This window comes from Oryzias melastigma, linkage group LG1 (genome assembly GCF_002922805.2).
Source record: "Oryzias melastigma strain HK-1 linkage group LG1, ASM292280v2, whole genome shotgun sequence".
Classification (NCBI taxonomy): Eukaryota; Metazoa; Chordata; class Actinopteri; order Beloniformes; family Adrianichthyidae; genus Oryzias; species Oryzias melastigma.
In genome coordinates, this window is record NC_050512.1 from 19,582,079 (window position 1) to 19,591,106 (window position 9,028).

The window sequence follows — 9,028 nt, forward strand, 5'->3', positions numbered from 1 at the left end:
AATGTAACGAAATACTGTAATTTAATTACTTTTGTTACTAGCACGGTAATGTAACAAATTACTGTTCAAATTTTGGTAATTAAATTACAATTACTAGACTAAAGAAACCCTCATTAATTCATTACTCATATTTTGGTGCAGTGAAACCATCTTGATCAAATTAAACAAAACTTATAGGACTAATAGAATAAAAACAGAGTTTTCAGACAAATTCGTAGGGGTATTTGATAGTTTGTTGAAAAAAAAAGACAAAAACTTTTCAGTTCAATACAAGTTATATTTTGGAGATGAGCTCATTTCCCCTGCCCTAGTGTCAATAAGAAACCATATTGTTTGTGCTCATTTTATTTCCTTCAGAATTATTTTGAGAGTAGAAAACAGTAAAGAAACGTGACGAGTCATGAATTACTTTTTAAACTGGGGAAGAAGAAAAGTAATTTAATTTTTTTATTTCATCAAGTAACTAAAGTAAAGTAATGGATTACTCTTTAAAAGTAAATCAAAGTGGAATTCTAGACTTGACCATGAGCATAAAATTACAGCTGAGGAACCTTGTCAGAGGAATTAAATCCAGTTCAGAACAGGTGAGGGTCATGAGGCTGATGAGGACAGACAGGAGGGGGATAACAATCTGATTGGCAACAGCTGTTGTCGGTCAGGACTGAAGTATTTTCAAATGAAGAATGATTAAAATTTGGAAAAATGAAGGGGCAGAATTGTGCTTTTACAGAGAACTGAAAGTTCTCTCTAAAATATTCCATCACATGTGACTCATTTGTAGAAAAATAATGTTTGAGGCAACAAATTAACACATTTTATTTATGAAAAAGTTAGTTACTAGAGTTTTTATTTAGCTGAAAATGATTTTATGAGTTAATCATCTTCTGTTCCTCTATAAATCCAATTCCAGCTTCCTGGACATGTGACATGTGTATGACTGATTTATTTGGCATCAAATGCCAAATTCTTTGTGAGTTGAGAGAAATCATATGTAGGCTAATTAATATTTCCATCCATCTTCAGAATCCGCCTAGTCCTTTTGGGATCATGGAGTTGCCGGAGCCAATATTGGGTGAAGGTGAGTCGCCACACACACTCTGACAGTCACACTTAGGGCAATATACAGACACCAATTAACAATGAAGCCTACTTTTGGACTGTGGGAGAAAAGTGTACTGCCTGAAGAAACCCACGCATACACCAGGAGAACATGCCAACTCCACACTGAAAGATCCCAGCTGGGATTTGAACCTGGACCTTTACGCTGCGAGAGAAGGTTAACCATTATGGCACCGTGCAGCTCTCTTTTGAATAGAAAAGTTGTCTTTCTGAATAGAGTCAGTGGCCTCTAGAGAGAAGGTTTATGTGTGTGCCCAGATGGGGCCTCCAGAAATATGGGGAACACGTCAAAGGAAAAAAATGCTCTAGGTTTTGTGATTCTGATTCAGTTCAGCCTGGAGATGTCCATGTTTGTCTTATTAGACCAAAACAAACACTGAGACGTGTCAAACATTTTTATTTATTACATTTCAAGTAAAAACTGATTGAAATCTAGAGAGAACACTTTAATATGCTAAGATTTTTTCTATCATATTTAGCTAATTCAATTGTAAATTACAGACAAAAAATATTTTTCACTTTATGGTTCAATTTTTGCTATGTTTTCAACATCAAAATAGATTTATATGGCAATAACTGAACATCAATCATGTCAATTTATTGATGCCATTTCAATCATGTTTTTGTTAGCTCTCTTTATTCCAGTTAGTTTTTCTTCTAACTTTTTTAACTTTTTTTTTTTTTTTATGCATGATTTCTCCAGCAATTAAAATACATTGCTGCTTTCACGTAGATGCTAAATTAAGGTTATTTTGGTTTGATGCATCAATGGTCACTAACGGTTTAAATGTAGGTGTGCATTCTAATGTATACCTGAAAATAAAAACCCATACTCAGTATGTGCCGTTTCCAGTCTGCACCCAAGACTACCATTAGCTGGATGTGAAAGGCCAGCTCTTGCTCTGACTGCAGGTATAGCTACAGGCTGTATACGGTCTCCAAGTGCACCAGAAGCATGATATTAACAGCAGCTTCCCATCTGATCCATAAAATGAAAAGGATTTCAAGTCAACGTTATTAAAACAAGAAATAAAAATATCTAGTGGTACATTTGTCATAAAAAAGACTACTGTAAGGCCAAAAAGTAAAATTAAATTTTTTTATATAACATTCTAGCCACCTTTTACATTGCATGCAGCAAATCTGCAGTGTTGCTAACCTAACAACTGGAAATAAAAATGAGGACTTTGTCTCGTGTTACTTCAGAGTTATGGTGACTTTCTTTGATGTGAAGGATCAATTTTTTTTTACTTTTTTCAACAAGTAGATGAGCCTTCAGCCTCCCTCTCAGCACTCACAGCAGAGACCGTAGCTGGAGAGGTCTGAAAGATTTCTACTGCTGCGCTCTCAGCTGCACAACAAACATACCCTGCTGCACTTCAAGAAACCATGCTAAGTGTGTCCTTAAAATGTTCAAGTAATAAAGGAGGTTGGCCGGTTCATTCTTATTCTTTCTGGTCACGAATATCCTGTCATTCGCTGCTATAGATTTTTTGTCCTTCCTCTTGTGTTTGTGTCTTGGTACCATCTTTTATGTTCACAGGCGGGTTTTGATCCAAGTCCTAAACAATTTGTATCATTCAGTTTGTTTCTCATTTATTATTTTTTTCTCGGTGAGTTTACTTCACCTTGAAAGTATTGCTGTTTTCTAGCTTTTGTGTGGAGCCTTTGGTCAGCTGCTCCTTGCCTACTTTTAGTATAGAGAAAAATGACGAACAATTAAAATATTGTTGTGTAGCTTCAATATTACTGATGGACACATTAAGATATAACTTTATTATCTCAGTTTATTTTTTTTTTTTAATAAAAATAGTAAGTTTTGATCTAAATACATTTGTTTTTAACTCTTGTTTGCTGTCCAGATTTGTGGACCTGTTTTCATCCAAGAAATAAAAATGTTTTTTTCAACCTGAAATTCCTCATTTTCTGTGAACAACATGTTTCAGAACACATTTTCAATCGCCAAGTCAGCCCATTTATAGTATATTACATACAGAGTTTTTGGGTCCAGTGGACCTGGGGCTAAAAAAGTGTTGGACAGTGCATGTTCTGTGTATCTCATCTCTGTTTTCCTCCTTTCTAGTGTTACTGATAGTCTTTTCTGCCACACCTGCTACCGGCTCCCAACATCGTCTGTTCTTACATTCCTGCACATTTTAGCCTCTCATACAGGAACCAAACTTGATTTTTTTCATACCTTTTCCCATCATTTAAAACTACAAATATGGCTTTGCTATTGCAGTTTTGATTTGGGAAGAGAGAAATGTCACAAATGGCACAAGAACATATTAGAATCACCATATTCATCAGAGTGGATCTTTAATTACTTTAAAATAATAAAATAATAATTATGATTTTGCATTTTAAAATTTAATAACAAAAAGTGTGTTTAGAAAGTCAATTCAGTCCCATTGAAGTATCTAAACTTATGGTTTTAAACAACTTTAAAATTATAAACCCAAGCAGAGGGTTGAAGGTTTTTAAAATCTAGAGATGATTTCATAGTCAGATTCGGTTTCTCCTAAAAACTTTTCAAATAGATGTTTTTTCAACAGTTTGTAGTTTTTTCCTCAACATTTTAAAAAGTCTCACTGATGTCAGACTGTGGTTGAATAACACTGTCAGACGTGTTCCCACCTATCTGCTCCGCTCAGCACTGCTGGGCTGTCTTCAGGAATGGGCTGGTAGGATCACTGCTGGATCGCACAATATTGATCAAATCTCTTTAAAGATGGGCCTCTCAATTCTTACAGAAACCTGAATAATTCAGAGAAACATTAACAGAGAAATCCACAACCACCACAAACTGCTGCATTATTTTACAATTAGTAAATAGCTCCCTGTGAGTCATCTTTTTATCTCTCTGCTGCTTCATTTCGGGGAATTGTAACTTTAAATAGTAACATTTAGAATGAGAACACAACACTGTGCACAAGAGAGATTTGTGTGTGTCTCCATGGAGGACATTTGGTGCAAGAAGCACCTTTTTCTATTCAAAATGTCACAGATTTACCAAGAAATTCACTTCAATCCTGATAAATAATAAATAGGCAGTAACTACACTTAGCTTGATCTCACATGAAACTCATTGAAATTGAGTAAAAAAATGGTAGTAACAAAACGAGAGAGTCTCTGCACAGTTTCTATAGGCTGAAAAAAACGTTTTGAAACTTGAATATTGTGGAAGAAAAGTAAGATATGAGTCAAAATACTGCCCATGTTTTTGATACCTGTGTGGTTAAACATGTGACTTTAAAAATGTAAAAATATCTGAAAAAAACAGGCCAAAGAAGCACTTTAGCTCTCTCCTTTCAAAGAAAAACAGCTAAAGTCTGGAGGTGACACGTTTTAGCCTTGAGTCTCTTTATGCCTTTTCTTTCTTCTCTTCTTTTACATAAATAAGCAAACACATTGCAAATGTTTCCATCCAGACTTTAAATGAGAGGCATGCTAAATCAAGGTACTATCAATAAATGTGCTACTTATGTACATTCATAAAAACAGCTAATTTTTTTTGCAGATTTTTTTTCATTCTAGTACGCTAATGTCTGTGCCCATCATGTTGCCATAGTTGTGAGGCAGCTGTAACAGACCTCACTGAACAAAGAGTCAGTGCAGTGTCACAGGGTTGTTTACACCTCATTTTTAAATTGGTTCGCATGACTGCATTGTGTTCCTTGGTTTGTTTGGTTTGAATAATCAAGCATAAATTTAGCAATCTGAAGGTCCATTGTTTTTCTCGCACATTTTTTAGTGTAGGAGAAAGAATGGGGAAAAAACAAATTGTAAATTTACAAAAAAATAGGTATTGTATATCTAAAAAAAAAAAAAAAAAACAGTTTTAAACTTGAAAGTACACATTGTAAATTTGAAGAAAATATTTAAAATATGGAAATAGCAAAACTAAAAAGAAAACAAAAATTGTTACTAAGTGAAAAATTACGTTTATCTGTATCACGGTTCAACTTGCTCCTTTCACCACCAGAGGAAGCGCTCACCAGAATTCTGACTCCAACAGGACTCTAATCTCCTCAGCTGGTTCCCATTAAGCTCATTAGTACACAGTATTTAGCCTTCTTTGGGAAAGCATATTTCTTTTTATTTTATTTATTTAAAACAGGGCATTTAGGCCTACCATTTACTGTTAACTGTGGGGATCTGAGCCCATTAGCTACCAGGACATGATTGATATAAGGTGACAGAGATTATAGTGACATCATTTCTGCTTTAAAACAGCACCTGTTTCATCCTTCCTCCGTTGTGGCCTACAGTGGTGACAGTTCTCTCTCAAAGTTTGGAACATAAATATTTGTATCAAAAAAATATTGTTGTTTTTTTTTTTAATTTGATTATTTAATTTCTAAAAATGTTAATTATTTCCTTTAAGTTTACAATATGTACTTTTAAGTTTAACAATGTTGTCAAATTTTTTATTTGTTTTCAAATTTACAATCTGGTTCTTATTTCACTTTAAGGTAATCCGGATTTGACCACATGGAAAATGTTTTCAAATTATTTAATCTTGGATATAAAAATTAAAGGTCTAAAAATCCATGATTGCTAATTAGTAGCATAGTCACACCTCGATTTTCACCTGCAAAAATCATAAAGGTTTCAGATGAGCCATCTTTTTAAAAGTTTTGGAGCTAAATCACAGACTGGGCAACTTCACATCATCTTCACTACCTCCAGTGCATTATTGTTGTTTTTTTTGTAGTAATCACATGTTTTTACTTCGCTCGACCTCTTTGTGCTGCTCAACAAACACAAACAGGATCATCAAAATCCTATTACACTAGCGGTAAAGAAACTCATCACCTGCTGCCCAACCCAGCCCAGAATGTTTCTGTCATCTATCAGCACAACTTTGCTCACTTCAGAAGTCCTTTTTTAATCCATAAAACTATCACACTGCATCACACGGTCCTTCAAATCATGTCAATTTTCAACAGCACAGCTTTCCATCTCTTACTGCCAACATCATTTTTTGTTTTCTCCCTGTAGTTAAAAACATCCAACCCCTTGAAACAACGACCATCCCTAGATATGGAATATTGATGCCAAAATTACTGATGTGAAGTTACAATGTGCAAAGTCCAGACAACAGCCCACAAATATAAGTTCTTCAGCAACCTAAAACAACAAATCACACTGAATTCTAATCAGTTTTAATCATCCATTATTGTCAAAGACTGGTTTATACACACCCCACTGCAGTGTGCAGAGATGTGGGGACACATTCTGTTACATAGTTCTAGCAGACACAATCATCTGAACAAGTGGAAATGTGATGATGCGCTAACAAATTTACAAGAGTTGTTTTGATCATTTTTGGCTTTTAATGTTTCCTATAAATAAATAAATAAATAAATAAAACAACTCAATTAAAAAACAAACAAACAAAAAAAAACAACTCAATTAAACACAATAAAAAAAAAAAATTACAGCCTTGGTTGAGTGCATTTTTAAGCCTCAAAGGAAAGATGCACCGTGTGCAAATGCTGGAAACAACCAGTCGATGTGTTGAAGTGTGAAGTTGCGAGAAAGGATCGTTTTAACAAACCAAAAAAAATATGTACTTTGTGAAAAATACACTTTTAAATGTACTAATTTCAGCAGTAGATAGTCACTTGTCTTTTTTAATATATTGTTTAGGTAATTTCCCCTTTGTGGGATCAATAAAGTTTTCCATTGTATTTAGGGGAGTCGGTTAGGTTGATATTTCAAACAAACTGTGCATTTTATCATCTAGGCACCAAATTTGACGTGAATGTACGTTAGAATTTTCACTTTCAGAAAATCACAATAACCAGGTTAAAAATCCCAAATGGTCACCATTTTTAAAGATTGAAGTTAAAACATACTGTATAGACAAATATCATATGCACATTTTTTAATTAAAAATACTCTTTAGTTTATGTTATCAAAAGCAATAAAGACTGAGGGGAATCTTCAGCCTTTTGTGTTTTATTAATCTAAGGATGTTAGAGTGTTGGTAATTTGTGAAATAAACGTTTTAGCATTTTATGGTACCTAGGTATTACATTGATTGAAATAATTAAGGATAGTTTACACTTATATGAAACACAATCTTTTTTTTTTTTTGCTTTTTTTTGTTTTCTTTTTTGCTTCAATACATTTGTTTATCTGTCATCTACTACTGCTCACGCCTGGATTCTTTTTAATCAGCTCAGCTGCACTGTCTTTGAATTAGTCTCCCATTGTTGTTCCCTGCTTTGTGTTTACAGTTGTATTTCTTTTTTCTTTTTTTTCAGGGTCAGGAGGGAATGAATCACAGCTACATTTATGACTTTAGTTTTCCAGTCGTATAAACTTTCTTTCTGCCTCAATTAGTCAATATTTTTGCTTTTGTTTACAAGTTGTGCTTTACAGGTTGTGTATGCGCAGTGCAAGAGCAGCCCCTCCCTTGAAAAAGGGTCGCTAGTAAAGCAGTGAGGGACAGATTAAGAAAAGCGCCATCTTTGTAAGTCACATCAAACAAAGTGGTGCATGCTGTGTCCGCATGTTGTCGTGCCGCTGCGCTGGCGCCGTTAATCAGTACCGATAAGGCTGAATTTTTTGGGGTGAGTAGACAAGTTGTAACACAAATAAATACTGAGTGGTGAGTGAAGAAGCATCAGGAGTTCAAGCTTTTAATTATTGGTCCGTGTTATCAGAAAATTGTTTTTCTTTTCTGAATTATCAATGTGACATCATGTGGGCCGATAATTATTGGTAACCGATATTATTGTGCAACCCGAGTGTAACAAAGCACCCCAACATCTCCCTGCTCATGGTATGGCTCCTTCACTGTTATATTTTCTGTGTGTTTCATTTGTGATCATGGTGTCCTGGTGATGGATATGTCACTTAAAATGTATGGAAGGCACGAATAATGTTGATAAATCAGGTGTATTCATTGTGAAGAGTTCTACTAAAATGTTGGTATATGGGTTTATGTGATTATTCAAAGATTTTTCCAGCGCCGGTAACTAGTTCACTCTTACTCCGAGTGCTGTGTTTTGTACGACAGTCACTTCCGCAGTGTTTCTGTGTCTCTGTGACTGAGTTTGAAGGCTCACTGTCTCACATTAACCAGAGAGGGGAAAATAGAAATAAAGTTAGGGGACCAGTATTACTATTGTCTCGATGAAAATATGAAAGATATCTCAAAGTTCAGGAGGCCCGAGCCGGCAGCCCCCTCACCATGTAGGGCTGCAGCGACTTTCTGTCTGCCAGCGTATCGAGCGAGCGAGCTCACTCTCCTTTAACAAAGGTCCCTGGCCTTGAGCAGCTGCCTAAAGAGGAACACAAAGGAAGCCAGATGGATAAGCAGGCCATTTGCAACTCAACCTGAAAAAGTGTACGCTCAATGGTGGGGTCAAAAATAGAGCAGAACATGCAGACCCACCAAGGCTACGAACTGAACAGGACTGGAAGAGTATATGGGAGAAAAAGACAGCACATAACAGCAATGCTCAATGGTGGGTTCAAAAATACAGCAGAGAACTGGACAGTACCGGACCCTGACATGATACACACCTACTGGCTTAAGAAACTCACTAAACTCCAACTCAGAGATGGGGCCAGCATCGGTCACCTCCTCTACACAATGACATCCAGCTATACGCTAACTCACACAACACAAACACATAATTCCACATGTACACAAACCTAAGAACACACACACCATGCAAGATATACAGGAAACACAGACATTACAATATACATACGGGTGTGTGTGTGTTTAGATTCTCTATAGTCTCCAAATTTACCCAATCGAAAATAAATAAATAAATAAAAGTAATGAACATAACAGTTTTCTCTTTCCACGTTAAATTGTTGGGCTGTAAACTAAGTGCAGTATTTTTTTTTTTCTAATTTTTATTTATCTTACCCTTTTTCTTAC

The 9,028-nt window shown here is 35.4% G+C and overlaps 1 long non-coding RNA gene across 1 annotated transcript in view; it reads right to left on the reverse strand.

Moving 5' to 3' along the window:
• Nucleotides 1-5,832: 5,832 nt before the first annotated feature.
• Nucleotides 5,833-9,028, reverse strand: part of LOC118598958 — a 14,002-nt gene continuing 10,806 nt past the window's right edge. Inside the window, exon 2 of the long non-coding RNA XR_004948199.1 lies at nucleotides 5,833-5,863. This is a non-coding gene — a long non-coding RNA (uncharacterized LOC118598958). The remainder of the gene's footprint in view (nucleotides 5,864-9,028) is intronic.